The 21442-nt window shown below is 39.4% G+C and overlaps 1 protein-coding gene across 6 annotated transcripts in view; it reads right to left on the bottom strand.

Moving 5' to 3' along the window:
* Positions 1-21140, bottom strand: part of NFYC (nuclear transcription factor Y subunit gamma) — an 89338-nt gene extending 68198 nt beyond the window's left edge. For 3 of the 6 annotated variants that reach the window (XM_051987786.1, XM_051987790.1, XM_051987791.1), the window contains exon 1: positions 20914-21140. The gene's annotated coding sequence lies outside the window, so the exon portion shown is untranslated. The remainder of the gene's footprint in view (positions 1-20913) is intronic. The other 3 variants (XM_051987783.1, XM_051987789.1, XM_051987787.1) reach the window with 1 other exon arrangement.
* Positions 21141-21442: the final 302 nt, after the last annotated feature.

Raw genomic sequence — 21442 nt, 5'->3', positions numbered from 1 at the left:
TGATATTTGACACTTTCCAGCTATTGGGAACCTAAGCAAATCGTTTTACTTCTGAGTTTCTTCATTTACAAAATGGGGATAATATAGGTTTACTGTGAACAAAGTACTTTGTTAAACTCAAAATTTCTATAGGAAATTGAGTTATTAGGGTGAAAGAACTGAAAACCAGGTCACATAAGGATCAGCTGAAGTAATAAGGAGTATTTATACTAAAAAGAAGACGTAGAAGGGATAGGATCATAGTTTTCAAATATGACAGCAAAGGAAAGGGAACATTTATTAAGCACTTATTATGTGCCAGGCATTGTGCTAAGCACACTTAATTCCCACAACAACTCTGTGAGGTAGGTGCTATTATCCATCTTATACAATTAAGAAAAGGCAGACAGAAATTAAGTGACTTCCCCAAGGTCACACAGATGGGTAATGCCTTGGAGCTGGATCTGCATCTAGCTTTTCCTGATCCCAGATTCACTGCACCACCAAGATTTATTAAAGATCTAAGTGTCATATACAATTTGGGATACAAACATAAAGAATGAAACTCCCTATTCCCAATGTGGGAAGGTCTGCCATATAGAAAAAAGGATTTGTTTTCCATGATGCAGAGTACAGAACCAGAAACAGTGAGTAGATATCACACTGAGGCAGTTATTTTTTTGTTCCAAAAAAGAGCTACCTAACAAAGTGGGAAGCATCCATCAAAGGGTCAGGCAGTGGCTAGATCACCAGTGGGCAGGGATGTGGAAGAAAGGATTTTTGCATTAAATGAGAAGTAGGCCAGTTCTCACACTCTTGCAAATTATGAAAAGCTATGTTCTTTTTCACTGTGCTTATTCTATGGTAATCTGCAACATTCATTTTGAATTGTTTTGTGGTTCTTATACTTACTGTGATGTAGTTTAAGAAGAGCTATGGAAAAAAACTCTTTTCCTTATTCCTCTGCAGAAGTGGGCATGAAATATGATGTGTATTTTTCAGCCTTTGTCAATGTAATGATCATTTTTGCTGACTTATTGTTTCTTCCACGTGTGTGTGTGTGTGTGTGTGTGTGTGTGTGTGTGTGTGTGTGTTGTATGAGATGACTCTCAGGAGTAACTCTAGCAATGTATGAACAAAAGACATCAACAAAATCTTATTTTTAAAAAAAGTCTATGATTCTAAGATATCTTACTAACAGCTTTATAAAGAATAAAAAATAGTAACAAAATTAATTAGGAACTTATCTACTTCAAAAAGTGTAATTATATTACTATTGTAGCCAGCATTTATACAGCACTTTAAGGACTGCAAAGCACTTTGCAAATATCTCATCATCACAACAACTTTAGGAGATATTATTATCCATATTTCACAGATGAGGGAACAGAGGCAAAAGGATGTTAAATCACTTAGCCAGGGAAAAGGAATAAATAAATGATGTTACAAATTTTAGATCACATGTACTATCATCGGTCTTAATTTTGTTATTTACAATAACAAGACAGGGATTTAGAAAGGACACTCACCGTGAAGTAGCTGTGCTGGAGTGAAGAAATTTCTGGCTCTGGACTAAGCTAGGTTTTGACTCAGCTAGCTTCTTATCTGTGAAACCATTTCACTTTTGTGAACCTCAATTTTCTCATCTGTGAAATTAGGGTAACTTAATGGGTCCTAAAGTATTGTTATAAGGGATCAAATGAGACAAATTCAATTTAACAAGTACATAATACATTCAAAGTAATTTCAAAGAAGAGAAAATATTTCTAACCAGGGTGACTAGGGAGAGAATAAATTGTAACAAAAGGCTTTATATGTAGGTTCCTGGAAATACCTAGATTGTGATTTAGAGGAAGTTAAGAACTCCACTCAGTTGAGGTATGTAAAGCACTTTGCAAACTGCAAAGCCCTAGTTACAAACATTATTAATTTCCATACTAAATAAGCATTAAAAACTAGACTTGGCTATTACTTCCTCCAACATCCTCTCCCCACCAAGGACCACAGAATTTGTACTGTCAGCAGGTAGATGTATATAGGATCACAGTTGTGGAGGGGTTCTCAAGAGAGTATCCAGTCCAACCTGCTGATTTTATAAAAGAGGAAACAGAGCTCAGAGAGGCACACTGACTTACTGAAGATCACCCAGCGTATAAGCCTAAGAAGTGGGGTCTGAGGCTTGGTCCTCTGACTCCAGGGCCAGGCTCATCCAACCATCTTCAGGTCACCTCTCCATATTAGACTAATCAGTACTCCAAAAGCCTACTAGACATACTCCACAGGGGTGTTCTATTGAGCCTGAAACTCAATTACTCCAAAATAGAATTTATCATTTCTACTTACCCCTCCAAATTTCATTCTGACTGTATCAGTTCCATCAATGGCATTCAATCTCCCCAATCTGAAGCCAAAAATTATCCCTTTACACAGTAATAAACTACTCTTCTTAAAGGACAGAAGTGACCAAGCCATTTCTTTATTGGACTTCTAAGCTCCCTAATGTTTCTGCACTTAGCAAGGGTCCCCTGCTTTCCAGGTCTAGCCCACTCCACTTTCCATGAGCTACAAACAAACACACACCCTATACTTTTATGCCCCTGCTGCTCATCCACAATCTTCCTTTTCTTATTTTTTCCAAAGGAATGCTAACCATGCTTTAAAAACCCAACTGAAATACTGTCCAAGGAAGTCTCTGCTATGACCTCATAAAGCACTTTGTTTTGCATGCTACCAAAGGATTTATTTTTTATCAGTTATCTGGGCATGCTTCCTACAAAGACTAAATTTCTTTTTTTAAAAAAACTGTATTTCTACTGGAACACTAATGCATTGCTGGTGGAGTCATGAACTGATCCAGCCACTGTGGAAAGCAATCTGCAACTATGTCCAAAAGGCTATCAAACTGTGCATACCCTTTGATCCAGTAGTCTCACTATTGAGCCTGTATCCCAAAGAGATCACAAAGGAGGGAAAGGGATTCCTTATGTGCAATCATGTTTGTAGCAGCTCTTTTTGTGGTGGCAATGAATTGTAAAGTGAGTGGATGCCCATCAGTTGGAGAATGGATGAATAAGTTATGGTATATGAATGTTCTGGAATATTACTGTTCTGTAAGAAACGATGAGCAGGATGACTTCAGAGAGGCTTAAAAGTACTGATGCTAAATGAAGTGAGTAAAAACAAGAGAACAAGCATTGTACACAGCAACAGCAAGATTATGTTATTATCAACTGTTATGGACGTGGCTTTCTCAACAATGTTCAAGACAACTCCAATAGATTTGGTGTGGAAAATATCATCTGTATCCAGAGAAAGAACTATGGCGACTGAAAATGGGATCAAGGCATGGTATTTTCACCTTTTTGTATGTTTGTTTTTTCTTTTTCATGTTTTTTCCCCTTTCAGTCTGATTTTTCTTGCACAACTATGAAAATGTTTAAAAGGAATGCACATATTTAACCTATATCAGATTGCCTTTGGTCTTGGGGAGAGGGAGATGAGGAAGAAAAAATCAGAACACAAAGTATTCAGTCTTTATCACATCATTCATTTTCGAATACAGATTCAACTCTCCTCTTTATCAAAGGGCATTAGAGAAGGGGGCAAAACAGCTGCACATCTATTACCCACCAATTTCCAAAGTAAAAAATCTGAACTACTCCTCCACTCTCTACCAGGATTTGCCAGATTTCCAAACATCTTCTCCCAACCATGCTTTTCATCATCTAAAACATACCGGTATTTTACCGATTTGCTTCCCTCAGTATTTCACAAAAGGAATCATGCTAATTGTTATTCATTTTTAGCAATTTTAAAGAAAAACACAAATTAAAATTTTAATTAATATTCCTTTTAAACGTGTCTATACTTGAAGATATATACATATATGTACAAATGTAAAAGCAAGTGCTAATGATGGAACAGTAAGTCAAATTATTCCTGAATTTCAAATTGCCCACCATTCATCTTGTGTGTGTGTGTGTGTGTGTGTGTGTGTGTGTGTGCGCGCGCGCGCGCACGCGCGCACGCCTGCTTCTTTCCTCTGATAATGACAACCTAGTGTAGACCCTATCACCTCAGGGCTGGACTGCTGCAGTAGCAAGCTGATTGGTGCCAATTCATCCAGTACTTTTAATCAATGGAATCATTGGGAACACTGGGCCTGGAATCAGGAAGACCTGAATTCAATTCCAGCCATAGATATTTCCTATCAGTGTGATCCTACTAGGCAAGTCTTAGCCATTTGCAAGATGGAAATAATAATAGCACCTACCTCGGTTCTTGTGAGTATCAAATGAGATATTTGTAAAGCAATCAGCACAGTGCCTGGCACACAGTAAGTGCTTAGTAAATGCTTGTCCAAGTCTCCTCACTCCGATCCAAGCTCCACCCAGCTACCAAACTGAACTTAAAGTCAAAGTTTGACCATTATTTGACCAACTCATTATTTCCAAGATTCTGTTTGACTTTTACAATCCTTTATAACCCTTCCCTTCCTAATTTTCTTTACATAAGACACTACTTCTGACTCCAGATATTTTTATTTGCTATCTCCCATGTCTAGCTAGACTCATCTCAGCTTCCTGGCTTCCTCCAAGTGTCAGCTACAATTGTACATCTTACAAGAAGCCTTTCCTGATCTCTTTTAATAGTTTCTCAGGTGATTTTCTCCATTTAATCCTATATATCAGTATAGGGTTGTTTATGTAGTCTAAAGACTCTAAGTTCCTAGATAATGGGTGCTATGTTATACCTCTCTGTATCCCCAGTACTTACAAGGTCTGACACCTAGAAAGTACTTAACCAATTGTTCACTGACTCATTATCTTATCTCTTTCACTCCTGGGACCTGACTCCCACTGATATGGACCAAGAATTCATTAAGGGATTTTGGCTATTCCAACTGGCCTTCCTCCCCTCCCCCAATCAAATCCTTTCTGGCCCCTGTCCTCAAGCACCCCTCCTTTCTGGGTAATTGTAGCTCCTCTTATGGAAAATGTCCTTAACACAATGTGGCATTTAAGGGTCACAAGAAGTCTCCAAAGACACCATCTGCTGTATGTGCTTTCAAACATGATGCATCTTTCCCTTCCTCCTTTGTTTAGAAAATACAACCTGAACATTACACATTAGTTGCCTGTTGGAGTCTGCCCTATTTACAGGCCTTACACAAGTCTAAGGGAAAAAGCCTGGTCTTGAAGGTGACAGACCTGGATTTTAGTTTGATCTCTTCTTATTCCTATGTAACCTTCCTTAAACAAGTCACTTGTGTGTTAAGCCTTAGCTTCTTCCTCTGTGAAATGAGTAATAATGCTCATAGAACTATTGCACAGGATTGTAGGCTTAAATGAGATAATTATGTAAATTGTTTGACAAACTCAAAAATAGAATATAAATGCCATCTTTATCATTTTCATCATTTTCATCATCATCATCATCATCTGTAAGCATATCTGTTACTGAACTTCAGTGATTGAGGGAACTTCCACTGTGGATTAGTTCCACCAAAGAAACCACAACTCTGATTCAAAAAATAAACCATCAGGAACAGCTAGGTAGCACAGTGGATAGAGCACCAACCCTTAAGTCAGGAGGACCCAAGCTCAAATCTGGTCTCAGACACTTAACACTTCCTATCTGTGTGACCCTGGGCAAGTCACTTAACCCCAATTGCCTCAAACCAAAATAATAATAATAATAATAATAAATAAGCCAGCTTCACCTGCACCTGATCTGTGAAGGCTATGTATTTATACAGTCTTATAAGACTTTACTTGTTCCCCTGTGGCAACCATGACTCAATGTACAGGCTATTACAATACTATCTACACAAGATTCCCTTGGGCACCACAGTTTCATATAGTTTAAAATTGAATGAAAACTTTAGGGATACCCCATGTAGGAGGCAGAGTTGTGACTACAAAGCACAGACTATGGCCTGTTGCTTCAAAGTTGTTTCTGATTGGGCTGTTTGGTCCCGATCCACTGTAGGCCTGAGTTACCCACATGACTCACACACACAGTCTTCCTGACCCCCAGCCCAGCCCTCTAACGAACAGAACAGTTCAGCCACTTTAAGGCATTCTGTAAAAAGACTCAAAACCATGAAACCCTCAGAAAAAGGCAGCCTTCTCCATGAGTTCCCACGGTTTGTTGTCAGCACAGTTTAATACAGTTGAAGCTGATAGCAGAACCCAGGGTCCTGGCAGACTCCCTTCCCAACTGCAAGAGCACTTAGCAGAACCACCAGTAGAAAAAAACCAGTTTCTGAGGCCCAGAAAGGGGTACTTGGGAGAAGTCAGTACTTCCATTATAAAAATAATACAGTTTCAGGTCTCTAAAGGCTCTAAAGTGAGCACTCTGATACAGACTGAATTTGGGCCACCATGAATAGAGACTCCTCCCAAGTATTCCTATGTAACTAAGTGCCTTCTGCTGCATAAAAAAAAAAAAACAAATCACTTAGTTGAGATGAATTAACATTAGGTCTTTGGGGAAGTGAAGACTAGACAATTATTCCAACAATGTCAATACCTATACCTCTGCTCTCTGAACTCCTTTCTTGGAATTCTTTCAGTGACAATTCATGTGCAACAGCTTTTTTAAAAACAGGATTTCCCAGTTTCATCCACCACCTAATTTACCAGACTTGTGATCCTTTCAAAACAAATCAAATTTACCTTCTAAGAATATCCAAGAAAAAGTACCCTAGACTCTGAAAGTAGTTCCAAAAGTGGGGAGAGCACCCTCCACTTCTGAAGGCAACTCCAGAGATGCAAAAAGGATCACAGTGTCTGAAAGCAATTTCTCAAGTGGAGGCATTCCCAAACTTTTCTGTGTGCTGGCAACATTTCTAAAGCAATAATTGGGTGGGTCGGGTGGGATGCTCAAGAGAGGGAAGCCCTTGTCCTAAAGTTGGAGAATAGAATAGCTCTCTCTCACTGAGAAGTTGTAGCTATGGGCCAGTCAGTCACTTTACTTCTCTGAACCTCAGTTTGCTCATCTGTTACATGAAGACAGTAATACTCGAATATCTCAAGGAGATGTAGTAAAAAAAAAATTTTTAAACCTTAAGAGTACTATAAAAATGTTAAACTGCTTCTGCTGTTTTTAATATATAGACTCCCAAAGTGATTCTGAAAGGAATATTTAGACATAGAAACCTATGTTTTCAAAATAGTCATTGTTCCAAAGAATAGGTTTTACAAGGAATACAATACATTGCCAGACATTCATTTGTCAAATTATTATATTTATTGATTTTTATATAGTATTTCATGAGATTTGATCCTTAGAAATACCTGTGAGGGGAATGTGAGTATTATTAATATTTTCTTATTTTTATAGATGAAGATACTGTGGCTCGTATAAGATCATGGTAGATCTAAAAGGGATAAGAGTTAGGAACTGAACTGGAATTTTCTGTTAGACATGTCATCTCCTTTCATTGAATGAACGAGGAAAAAGATCTTCAAAAGCATACACTAATAGGAAGAGGCAAAGCAAAAGCACTGTGTGTGTGTGTGTGTGTGTGTGTGTGTGTGTGTGTGTACACACGTATTTATGTTCATATATACATGTGTGTATACATAGGTGTCTACAAATTACAGTATGATCGATGGATAATAGAATTTTAAGTCCTCTAATTCAGTAATACTGAAACGAGTCAGTTTAAATGCCACCATAAATAGCAATCTTCTGTCTACCTAATAATTGCCAACTCAAAAGCTTTGCCTCCTACAACACCAGGGTCTTTTATTTGTTTGAAAAGAAACATGCTTCCTGCTCTTTGGCTACAAGCTAAAACAGTAATTAACTATACAAAAAGTTCAAAAATCCAAAGAGAGAACTCTAGTATGATGAGATTACAGCATTGCCTTATTTCCTTTTTGAAATACAATCACCTGGATTTAGCTCTTCTCAGCAACTCCAATAGACTTGTGATGATCCATATCCAAAAAGAGAACTATGGAGACTGAATGTGGATCAAAGTATATAGTATTTTCACTTTTTTTGATGTTGTTTGCATGCTTATTTTTTCTTTCTCATTTTTTTCTCCCTTTTGATCTGATTTTTCTTGTGCATCATGATAAATGTGGAAATATGCTTAAAAGAATTGCACATGTTTAACCTACATTAGATTACTTGCTGTCTAGGAGAGGAGGAAGGGGGAAAAAATTGGAACACAAAAGGTTTTGCAAGAGTGAATGCTGAAAGTTATCTTTGCATGTATTTTGAAAAATAAAAAATTATTATTATTTTTAAAAAGAAAGAAATATAATCACCAAGAGTGAAAGGAGAAAGAAAAGTATAAACTGGAAAAAATAGAATGAGAATGGTGGGAAATAGAAAGTTAGTAATTTTAACAGTGAATGTGAATGGGATAAACTCTCCCATAAAATGGAAGCAGAGCAGAGTGGATTAAAAGCCAGAATCCTACAATATATTGTTTACAAGAAACACATTTAAAGCAGATACAGAGTAACAGTAAAAGGCTAGAGCAGAATATATTATGCTTCCGCTGAAGCAAAAGCACGGTTAGTGATTCTGATCATGAACGTGAAGCAAAATAAATCTAATTAAAAGAGAGAAGAAAACTACATTTTGCTAAAGGATACCACAGATAATGAATCTCAATACTAAAAATTTATGTATTGATGCTAAGTGAAATAAGCAGAAACAAGAGAACATTGTATATAGTGACAATATGATTATGTAATGATCAACTGTGATGGACTTGGATCTTTTCAACAATGAAGGGATTTCAAGCAATTCCAAGAGATTTGTGATGGAGAGCCATCTGCACCCAGAGAGAGAACTATGGAGACTGGATGAATGTGGATCAAAGTATATTTCATCTTTTTGTTGTTATTTGCTTATTTTTTTCTCCTCTCATGTTTTTACCCCTTTTGCTCTCATTTTTCTTGTACAATATGATGAATATGAAAATATGTTTAGAAGAACTGCACACATTTAATCTACATTGGATTGCTTACTGTCTTATAGAGAGTGAGAGGAAGGAGAAAATAAAAAAAATTTGAAACACAGGGTTTTGCAAAGGTGAATGTTTAAAAAAAAATAACCAACTATCTTTGCATGTATTTGAGAAAATAAAATATTAGAAAAAGTGAAAAAAATTAATGTTTAAAAAAAAAAAAGAATCACCTCATTTCCCAAAGATCATTGGACAAATTGACAGTTAAAGAAAGCAAGGATAATGGTAATTAGGGTAACTTTTAGTAACTATCAACCTAGACTGGAGCAGGACCAACAACAATATAAAATATACCATATCTCAGAATCACTTCCTATGAATCATTTTATTCCTTGTCACTGCTTTTGTGCAGTGCTCAAGCTTAGTATTTATATCCCATATTCATGAATGTGTGGTCAAAAATAGAACAATTATTTAATCTAATTTATAAGGAAATAGTGAAGATTAAAATAAATAGCACTTGCGCAGTGGATAGAGCACCAGCCCTGAAGTCAGGAGGACCAGAGTTCAAACCAGGACTCAGACACTTAACACTTCCTAGCTGTGTGACTTTGGGCAAATCACTTAACCCCAATTGCCTCAACAAAATGAATGAATGAATGGATAAGTAAATAAATGGCGCTCAGTGAGTTTAAGGGAAGTCTATAAATACTTATATAGGGGCTTAAATCCTACCTAGATTTGTATGAATCAGAAAGAACACATTCAAATATTGGAGGACTCTACTCCAAACCTCTCAGTCATGTAAAGGAGCATGGATACATAACCTCTGCCTAAAAGAAATTAAGACTGCTATATAAATCAATCCAAAGTCAAGAACTTTATAAAAAATTCAAAAACACCCCCCACACAACTAGGTCAAAGACCAGTACTAGATGTGGCTAAATATGAGAATAGGGTAGATCTTTAAAGGTAGAGAAAATGTTGACAGAGGGAAAGGATTTTTACCCAAAAAAGTCTAGGACTTGCTTTCTTCTGAAAAGACAGACTTACTTCTAAATCAAAAAAAATAAAACAACATATTTGGATACAACACAAAAATAACATGTTTTCCTTGGACTTAAAACAATCACAATTTTCTAAGAAAATATTCTTGGGCATATAGTTTTCTTCTTATCTGAATCATCTTTGGGAAATCAGAGGGCCTGATCTTTTTTTCTTATCTATAAAATAAGAAAGTCAGACAAGATGACTATAAAGTCCCTTCCAGCATTAAATCTATCTCCCTATGATTTCAAAACAGGTCAAAACAGAGTATGTAAGAACATGGAATCCATAGAATCAGTCAGGAAATAATCTTTCCCTGATACAAAGACAGGATCTAGACCAATAGTTATCAATATCTTGGTCTCAGATCTCCTTTGCAGTCTTAAAAATTGTAGAAGATCCCAAAGAGTTTTTAAGATTAAATATGTATCTTGATACTTGCAATATTAGATATTTAAAATTTTAAAATATTTGACTAATTCATCTAAAAAGAACATTATCTATTAATATAAAATCTTTACAAAAACTTTACTTTTCAAAATAAAAATTGAAAAGAGACACTGTTTTATATATTTTTGCAAGTCTCTTTAATGTCTAGTTTTATAGGCAACAACTAGACTCTTATATCTGCTTCTACATGTAGTCTGTTGTATTAATTTGATTAAAGTATATGAAAAAATCTGACCTCACACAGATATATACTTGGAAAAGGGAGGAATAATTTGATAGTTTTTGAGCACCTCTCAGTGCTCAGAACACCCTAAAAAGGCCTTCAGAACTCCCAAGACTTTGCAGACCATACTTTTGAGTCTGATGGTCTAAAGTATACAGCACACCATTAATGTAACGCCAGTCCCCCAAAATGCAGTGACATGGGTAAATTAAGGTTATTTCTTCCGTTATTATTAAGTGAAGTCTTATCATTTAATAGATTATGTAGGAAGACTAAACAATTATAAAAGATATCCTGTGCCAAGATGTCAAAGGCTGTCAGAAAGATCAGATGAGGGCTAAGACGGGGTCCTCAAACTTTTTAAATAGGGGGCCAGTTCACTATCCCTCAGACTGTTGGAGAGCCGGACTATAGTAAAAACAAAAACTTTGTTTTGTGGGCCTTTAAATAAAGAAACTTCATAGCCCTGGGTGAGGGGGATAATCGTCTTCAGCTGCCGCATCTGGCCTGCGGGCCATAGTGAGGACCCCTGCTTCTAACCCTTGCCACTTCACCCAATATTTTAAATCCTTTCCTCTTCTGGATACACTCTATATAAAGGGATGATGTTGGGTTCCCTATCAACATAGAAAAACACTGAAAGGACTTTGTAGCCTCCCTAACTTGTCATGTGAGGAACTATACAAACAAAATGCAAAAGAAATATTTCTGGTCTTCAGATAACTCAAATCCAAGAAAAAGGAACGGTTTTCCTTGGGATGAGCCTGAGGATGAAACAAACTTGAGAGAGATCATTCCTAATCTGAGACTCTCTCTCCTCCCAGCTCTTCTATAAAGGAAGCTCAACAAGCAGCTTTAGTATCAGTTGCTGCTGCTTCTTGTCCTACAGTATTCCTTAGTTTCACTTTATTAGGAAGTGGCAAGCAGAGATGACAATTACAAGACTTCAAACTTAGTTGGGCTTACTTGACACACATCTGATGGATACAATAGTAATTCTAATTCTGTTTTCCCCTTCAGAACAACATTCCTTAAATTTTTTAAAAGTACATATTTCTTAAAAAATCATTTAAGATTTCCATTTCTGCTTTGTAATTTGCAAAACAGTCTTCACAATAGCACTACAATATTAAGAGCAGTGTCATTCCCGTCTTAGACAATCTCAAAGAAATGAAGTGACTTGTCTACTGTTACACAATCAGTGTTGGAGCTGGAATTTGAATCCAGGTCTTCTGACTTCTACTACTAAAAAAGGGAATTCAATTCAATTCAGTAGCTACTTCAAAAGCATCTAATCTGAGCAGAGCCCAGCTAATTCAGGAGTTAAGGGAGGATAGAGAATCTGTCCAAGCCCCTCCTAACTACTGGACTACAATAGTGGGAGAAATTTCAGTGTTCTCTTTGAGAGTTCACATTGACTTCTCATGTTTACTTCCCAGGTCTATCCAATCTACTTTCGTAGTTCTGCTGGTGTTCACTCTTCCCTCAATCTCCATAAGCCTCAAGGTTACAGTCTAGATCCTTCACTGCTTCCTGCCTAGACCAGCATAACCACCTCTCTATCCCTAAACCCTTCTGATAGGCTACTCTTTTTCAAATTGTTTATCCTGTCAACTCTAAGCATGAAAACAAAGCATCAGACTATAAATTTTAGCTCATCTCCCACCTCAGGTGTCTTTTCCAAAGCGATCTAATATTCATACACACAGAGACACAGACAGCAACATTCAAATTGCGTTCACTTAAGGTATAACCTTATGACCAGCAGCCACTTGTAAGACCCTGGAGAAGGAAATTCCCTGACCTTTCTTCAGTTCTTCCCATTGCCCTCTCCCAGCACAGGTCAGAATCTAGAGAATGCTAGAGAACAAGTGCTCCAGGCCTGGAGGATTACCCCTCATGGAAGGCCAAATTCCAGTCCCCAAGGGAAGTTAACATCCCTTACTCCAAGTCAGGCACTGGCTTTGGGGATCACCAGGGAGGAAAAAAGTCAAAGACCACCCACAGAGCCAAATGCTAGTTTTATTCTAGCAATGCAGGTCTGAGGTGATGAGGAGCACCAGCTCTGTGAGTCTTACTGACTCAAAAGATCCCAAGAATGAAACTTGATTGCTGCTTGAGTCCTTCTGTCTTTTTCTTCTGAAATCTTCCTAGATGAACTCTGCTACACACTGATCATTGTTCTTAGCCATTTCAAACGCATTTGCATTTCTGAACTAACGGATTTGGTATTTTCCAGTAAAATGCAAGTTCTTTGAGAACAAAGACCATTTCTTCTTCTCTTTCCCTATAAATAATGATTGTTTCAGTTTAAACCAGTTTAGATCCGAGGTTGTTCCCCTCCAAGAATAATCTTTTTTGACTAGATGAAAAAGGTCATTCTTTGCCTCATTTCTATCTCACCTAGCATACATACAACAATGAAGTCAGCACAACAGCTCTGTATGTGTGCCTGTGAAACCTGGACAGAATACCACCGCCCTGCCAGGAAACCGAATCGCTTCCATCTGAATTGTCTCAGGAAGAATCTGAAGATCCCCAGGCAGGACAAAGTACCAGAGACTGAGGTCCTACTCAAACTAAACTGCCAAGCATTTCAACTCTACTGCAGAGAGTACAGCTCTGTTGGGCAGGCCACACTGTTTAAATGTCAAGCATACACTTGCCAAAAAGATTATTTGATGGAGAATTCACACAGGGGAAGTGCTCAGAGGTAGTCACAAACAGTGATACAAGGACATTCTCAAGGTTTCGCTTAAGAATTTTAGAATCAATTGTATGACATGGGAGATACTGGCACAGGGCCACCCAGCATGGCATGCCCTCCTCAGAGAAGGGGCTGTGCTCCCACATTTCTCATTGAGTCCCTGGTTCTCAATATACTTTAGGATTTTACAAAGCATTTTTTTCCCACAACAACTATATATGACAATAAATGATTTATAAAATCAAGGCTAAATGACACAGTGATAGTAATCACGGAGTGGTCAGACCCAGATCCCTTCCATCCAACCATTCTTTTCCACAAAATTTTTTGGTATTTTCAATGTCCTATACATAGGAGGCATGGGTGGAAGTTTGTTTCATGAATAAATATTATCAAAAGTGCTGCCCAGCTCCACAAAGTGGCCACTTAAAGAAATGTTGGTTGGAATGAGTTCAGTATTAGCTCAAAAGTAAACCCAAACTGTTAAGGAAAATGAAGCTAGTTATTCATTAACATGCCTTTAAGAAGGCCTACTAATTCTACAAGCTGGTCAAATCAAAAGCAGTAGCTGAGGCTCTCAAGTTCTGTGCGGTTTACCATGTACCTGACATTCATTATCTTCTTGGATTCCTCCAAACAATCTGTGAGTAGGACAGTTCAAGGATTATTACTTACATCTGACAGTTGAGGAAATGAGGATTAGAGAGGATAACTAACTTGCCCCAAGCCCAAATTTTCTAGGTCTTCCCCACACATACATAGACTTTTCTGAATGCCATTCTCAAACAAATTCTTATACTAGATTACTTCAAAAGAGTTAAACTTTCCTCAATATAGGTATTCCCCCACTGTCAAAGTTCAACAGGCCTCTCAAAGACAGAATTCATAAACTTTGGTACCAAAAAAAAAAAAAAAAAAAATCCCCAACACCTGAAGAGATGTTCTGGTGGTAAGAACCTTAAAACTTAACTAAGCTGACTTTTGGGTTTGGATGGCCCAACCTTTGAAAATCCAATGTCACTTCTAGACTCTGCTAAGGCATCGGAGGACATTCATTAAGGCTGAAATGGACTCATATAGATCACAGGATGCTCAAGTCATTTATTTATTATAAATATTATATGCTTATGGGAGAGCAATTTTTAAAATCCATAAAACTACAAAGAAAAACACAGAAAGATACAGATATTATCGTATCCTTGTAGCTCAAGAACCCCCACCAGTCAGTGTGCTTCCCATTAACAATCAAAAATTGATTAGCTTTTAGTCAAGACATTTACTATATATAGTAAGAACAGTTGATATAAAACAAGAACACTCGAGTTTGAACAGATTTTAATCATCTTCTAGTCAGACCCTTTCACTTCACTACATTTTAAAGATGAGAAATTTAAGGCCTAGAGAAAGCTAAAAACTTGCCCAGTCACACAGGTAGTAAAAAAACAGAGCTAGGACTCAAGATCAGTTCTTCTGCCCCCAAAACTAGCACTCCTTCTACCCAGACAAGGAAACTGAGTTGCGTTAAATCACTTGCCCAAAGTCCCACAGGTAAGAAGTGGCAGAAATGGTGCCATTTCTGACAAATCCAGGCTCCAAACTCAGTGCTCTTTCCACATACATCTGTTTTAAACCTTCCCTAGACTTAAGAGAATATGGAATTGGGATAGAAATCTTTTTTTTTTTTCATATTTAAAGATCTCATTACTTATTTCATATAGAGAATGGCAAAGTTCAGTGTGCAAATCCTGTCACCTTACCCATAGTGAGCAAATGTTTAGAATCCTCACCTACTATTTGCATAGCCTTCATTTTATCTTTGTTGTTGCCATATCCAACTTCATAGCTTTAGGGAATCCCTAATGAGGAAACTCTACAAATGAGAATGGTAACTATTCTGCAACTTATAGTCTTATAAAATTAGCAGCCTTAAGCACTAAAAGTAACTTGCCCAGAATCACATAGCCAGTGTGTGTTAAAGGTAGCACTTAACCCAAATTTTCTCCACTCCAAGACCAAGTTACTAGCTTATAAAACCAATTATAAACTTCCATCTTATGCATGGTCTCAATATTACCACTGAATCCTTCAAATCTAACCAGGACAACATGTCTTCTTTAGGACTAAGATGTCCCCTAATTCTATAAAAAGCCTTCTAAACCAACCAAAATATGACAGTATGTTTCCCATTCACTGCCAAACTTATTCACTTCATCACTTCTATCTTAGCTGCTTGCTTCCATCCCAACCACAAATTTATTAAAACTTTCAAAAACCATTTTTTTTTAATTCTTATCCTTGTTGATGCTTCTGTATCTTTGATACTACCAGTTTCTTTCCTCTGATTTTAGAGATATTAACTCTCTTGGTTCTCTAGTTACTTTTATGATTATCTGTTTAGTTCATCTTCTTCCTGACCTTGAAATTGGATATTCTGCAAGTTTTTTTCTTTCTAAGATTTTGTCCCTTAATAATTTTTCCTCCCATGCATTGAACTGTTACTTCTTTATAAATAATTACCAGATCTTTCTCTAATCCTGAATTCTCCTCTGCCTAAAGAATATGGTATCCAGAAATTCAAATTCTAATCCTGCCTTAGATCCTCACTAGCTTTGTTAACCTGGATTCCTGATTTTTAAAATAAGGAGGTTGGTCCTGATGACCTCTGAGGTTTATTCCAGCTCTAGAAGCTCTGCTCTTATAATCTTTTACCTACAACTCAAACACAGCATCTTCAGAACCAAATTCATTATTTCTCTTCCTAAACTTAATGTTCCTTCTTTTGAATTCACAATTTCTGTAAGTGGAATCACTACTGACCTCCAAGCTTCTGAAAGTGGTGTTCTCTAACTTCCCAAATCCTAAAAATTCTATTTCATCAGCACATTTTACAACTAGCTGGTATTTATTTCTTACTTATTAGAAATTCTCTTTATGGCCCCTTCTGGAATCAGTCACAATAGTAGTCTTGCACAATGGACCTGCCCTGTACCTTCTAATCCAAAGTTTTCTTTATCAACAGACTTAGTTGGGTTACCCCCTCTTATAAAGCACGTCTTCATTGACGGTCCTTTTTTTTTTTAAAGGGGAGGGAGAGTAAAAGAAGGAAATTTAGATCTGTCATTTAATTTCATTACTGTAGAGAGCTTTCAATATGAAAAGTTCTGTCAACTAAGATCAGTCTGGGATTCAGAAATCTTATGAAAGTTGGATTGAGAGGCTAAGTGATTTGTCAAGAATACACAACCATCCTCTGAGGGGACACTTGAACCCATCTTACCAAATGCAAGGCCAGCCCTTATTCACTTTGCCATACTACCTTTAATGAAAATTATAGGTAACATTTATATAGTACTGCTATGTGCCTGACCCTGCATTAAGAGCTTTACAATTATTACTTCCTCTTTTAACAACCCTACCAGGTTTCTGCTATATGTTTTACAGCTAAGGAAATTGAAGCAGAGATTGTTACTTGCCAAAGTCACAGCCTTTAGGGTCATATCTGAACTCAGATCTTCCTGATTCTAGGCTGAGCAATCCATCACCTTCACTACCTAGCTGCCACAATCCACATTTATTTGTTTGCTTATGCCAAGTACAAGACATTCCAAAAATTATCAAAACAGTTGTAAGCTTCTGCATTCAGAAATGACTAGCCCAGGAACACAGAGTAGATAAGCTCTGGAACTCAGAATAGATAAGCTCTGGAACTCGGGTCTTGACTCCAAAACCAAATGGTTTTCCATTATATTCTGCCTTCTTATGAATTGTCTCCTATTGTCTACTCTGACTAAAGTTCAAACTCCTTTGCTGAGGATTCCAAGTCTCCTAAATGTGTTCCCAATTGACCTCTCCTGGGACACTAAGTCACACAGTCCATCAGGCAGACCAATTCTCTGTCCTTAGAACACACACAGGGTGCTAGGGTCACTTTAGAACTCATAATGGTTCAAAACCATAAGAGCCAGCTCATACATGCTTCTGAGACTACCACTAAATTTTCAGAGTGAGAATTATAAGCTTGGAAACATTAAAATGGTACAAATCATGAGTTGAATTTGTTATTTTGTTTATTTTCCAGACTTAAGAAAGCAATGAAGGAAATGTTAATAATGCAGCTTAAACATAAATGTGTTAACAATTTTTCTAAAGATCACTGCATCTTAACCATTTACCAGTACACCACATGAATTCCCCATTTTCAATTCCCTGTCTTTATAATCTATGCTTATGGTCCCCTCTCCCTTTACTTATTAAATCTCACCCTCTGGAACCCCAATCAAATGCCTGTTTCCTCTCCTCATAAAATATTTTTGTGTGCACCTTTCTCCCATACTTAAGATCTATCATATGTTTGTTGATAGAAATACTGTAAGCAGTATTTCTCTTTCTAAAAGGAGCAAAATATATAGTAAGTTCTTAATTGACATTTTCTGAATTTATAAATTTTAATTATGTTCAACTCTAAAATGCATTCATATAGAAGACTCAAACATGAAAAAAACACAACCTTTAGTAAAATCCATGTGCAAAACTTGAAACAGACCCAAATCTATAAAATCTTATTGCTGTTCTGAGGGCAGCTAGGTGACACAGTGGACAGAGCACCAGGCAAGAGGACCTGAGTTCAACACATCCAGCCATTCTGGAGAGCAATTTGGAACTATGCTCAAAAAGTTATCAAACTGTGCATACCCTTTGATCTAGCAGTGTTTCTACTGGGCTGATACCCCAAAGAGATACTAAAGAAGGGAAAGGGACCTGTATGTGCCAAAATGTTTGTGGCAGCCCTCTCTGTAGTGGCTAAAAGCTGGAAAATGGATACCCATCAGTTGGAGAATGGTTGGGTAAATTGTGGTATATGAATGTTATGGAATATTATTGTTCTGTAAGGAATGACCAGCAGGATGAATACAGAGAGGACTGGCGAGACTTACATAAACTGATGCTGAGTGAAATGAGCAGAACCTGGAGATCATTATATACCTCAACAACGACACTGTTTGAGGATGTATTCTGATGGAAGTGGATCTCGTCGATAAAGAGAGCTAATTCAGTTTCAATTGATCAAGGCTAGAAAGAAGCAGCTACACCCAAAGAAAGAACACTGGGAAATGAATGTGAACAATGTGCATTTTTGTTTTTCTTCCCGGGTTATTTTTACCTTCTGAATCCAATTCTCCCTGTGCAACAAGAAAACTGTTCGGTTCTACACACATATATTGTATCTAGGATATACTGTAGCTATTCAACATGTAAAGGACTGCTCGCCATCTGGGGGACGGGGTGGAGGGAAGGAGGGGAAAAATCGGAACAGAAGTGAATGCAAGGGATAATGCTGTAAAAAAATTACCCTGGCATGGGTTCTATCAATAAAAAGTTATTTAAAAAAAAAAAAGGACCCGAGTGAGTCTGACCTCACTTAACACTTCCTAGCTGTGTGTCTCTGGGCAAATCATTTAACCCCAACTGCCTCAGCAAAAAGCAAAAAATAAAATAAAATAATCTTATTACTTTACTACAGTTTCCATTCCCTTTTCCTTCCCAAATTCCAGATGCATTCATGGGCATTAACCCAAAGACTGGAAATCTCATCTGAAAATGGACTAAAAGCACAGGTATTTACAACTGTACTGGAGATAAAAAGCACCACCCAGTAAATGCTGTCCCTATGGAACTCACGAGTTGGGTGCAAATGTGTTTTGACCTGTCCCTGTGGCTTATTATGAGTCTTCTGAAATCAACCTGAGCCAGTATGATTCAGTGCAGCTGGAATGTGCCCCCTGCTCGATGGTTTTTTAAAACTTTGGACTGGAAGAAGAGTAGAGTCATATTTCATCATGAAATATGAACCAGAAACTGTTGTCAAGTCTTGTTATGTAAGGAAGAGAAGTTATGTGTTAGGTTATTTTTGTTCCTAAGGCAGTATTTTTAAAAACAAAGAAGAAAAAAGGGCAGCTAGGTGGTGCAATAGATAAATCATCAGCCCTGAAGTCAGGAGGACCCAAGTTCAAATCTGAACTCAGACACTTGACACTTTCTAGTTTTGTCACCTGGGCAAGTCACTTAACCCTAATTACAAAAGCAAGCAAGCAAGAAAGCTCAAGATGTCAAAAAGAAAAACCAAAGAGCTAGGTGCTGGGTCCTCTGCTTGGTCTTTCTAGTTATATCATGGCTTTTCAAGCTGCACTTTCCCCAGTCTGGGGTGCTCTGACAGTCTTTCTGCAGTAGGGACATTCTCATGCTACACCCCAGCCCTTCAGAGATAAATCCAGACAAGTCAAGGCTCCCTTTAAGTCTCTTTGGACTGGCAACCCTTTTTCCTGTAAGACCCAGTCTCACTCCCTGTTGTAAATAACAGACCAAGTGTCTCTGCACCACTGGAGGCCTCTCTGCTTTACTGACTGCCCATCTTTCCCAGCCCTAGCAGCACCCCTTAAAGTGTCCTAGCCACTCAACCAGATCTAGGAAGCCAGTGAGAGGAAGCGGACTGGCGTAAGCAAGAGGCCGCGCGATACAGGTCAAGTGCTCTCCAAGACCTGCCATGTCCAACTAGGTAGGTATTAATATTTCCCTCAACAAACACCAGTTCCAAGACCCCAGGTCACCCAAGTAACAAAGGCAAAATTGGAACTCCGGTCTTCCTGACTGCAGATCTGGCATTCTATGCACTGCCCCGACAGCTGCCTCCCCATACCCCTATACCCAGGCAAGGGCCTAAACAAACACTCCCAACTTTCAAACTGAGACTTTCCTCTGTCTGGGGAAAACCCAACAACTCCCCCCACATACCCAATGTACCCACCCGTTATTGTGGTCTCCTCCACAATACAAGACTGGCGTCTTTCTTACATCTTTCTTACTCTTACCTCCCCAAACCACACAGGCCTTTTGGAGTACCCCACTCCATATCTTTCTATGCCTGGCACTCTCACTGTGGGTGGTCCCCCAACACCCTCAAGAGTGGATACCCTAGAACCAATAATGCTTGCAGACTCCCCATCTCTAGCGCTAGAGCTCCTCCTCATCCCTGACGGCCTCCCTCAAGCCTGCGCCGTGGGGGCCCTCTCGCAGCGATGGGTCAGTCCCAAGTCAAAGAGGGTGGAAGAGCAAACTCGAACCCCCTAGTCTTCTTCACTTCCCTAAAGCCCCCTCCCCCTCCAGTCCGGAGCCGTCGCGACCAATAAGGCGCCAGGTCCGCGGCCTCCTCCCCACCGACCAATCACGATCGAGGCTCCCCCCTTCCTCCCCCGCCGCCGCCGCCGCCGCCGCCGGCCCCTCCGCCAATGGGAGAGGGCCCGCGGGCCGGCGAAAGGCGCGCGGACACCGCGAGCGCAGGCGGCGGCGCCCCGCGAGGACACAACATGGCGGCGCGGCGCGGGACAGCGGGACGGGGCCGGACCAAACCACCGCACGGCACGGGGCAGGGGGGGAGGAAGGAAGCGGGACGGCCAGATCTACGAGGCCAAGTCTGGAAGCCCCGGGAGCCGTGGCGGGTTCCCCTCCTCCCTTCAGGCCTGTCCTCTTGCCGCCTTCACACCTAGCCCGCCCGCCGCCGCTCCCCCCGTTACTCACTCGCCGCGCCGCTGGCTGCCCGGGAAGAGGACTCAGACCGCCGCCGTGTCCCGGTGCCGTGGAGAAGTCCGGCTTGGGATCGGGGGGGGGCGGGGGAGGTGTATGAGTGACGGAGAACGGAGAGAGCGCGGAGCGGGGGCACAAACAAGATGGCGGCCGCGCCGTTCGCACCGTCTCCCCCTTCGGCCCCCCCCCAACTTTCCCCTTTTCCCCCCTCCTCCCCCCCGCCTTTGGCGCCTTGGTTGCTGGAGGGACGTAGTACGCAGAAGCGGGCAACTAAGTCTCGCGAGATGTTGGGGGGGCGTGCAGAGGTCTGGGGCAGCGGGAGGGGCGAGATATGTTTGTGGCTCCGCCCCTTCACGGAAGTCGTGGGGCGGGGCCTGGCGAGCTGTTCTCTGCCTTTTCCCGGTTTCTCTATCCGGATTCGAGACTTTTGAGCCGGTCTGTTCCCTTTTTACTGAAAAGGACTGGGGACATGACATGCTTAGAAATCAAATCACTGAAACTGAGATTGTTTGAGGTGTTCTGG

This window comes from Antechinus flavipes, chromosome 3, assembly GCF_016432865.1.
Source record: "Antechinus flavipes isolate AdamAnt ecotype Samford, QLD, Australia chromosome 3, AdamAnt_v2, whole genome shotgun sequence".
NCBI lineage: Eukaryota > Metazoa > Chordata > Mammalia > Dasyuromorphia > Dasyuridae > Antechinus > Antechinus flavipes.
Note: the sequence above shows the minus strand (reverse complement) of the source record. Positions and strands in the feature narration are given on the sequence as shown.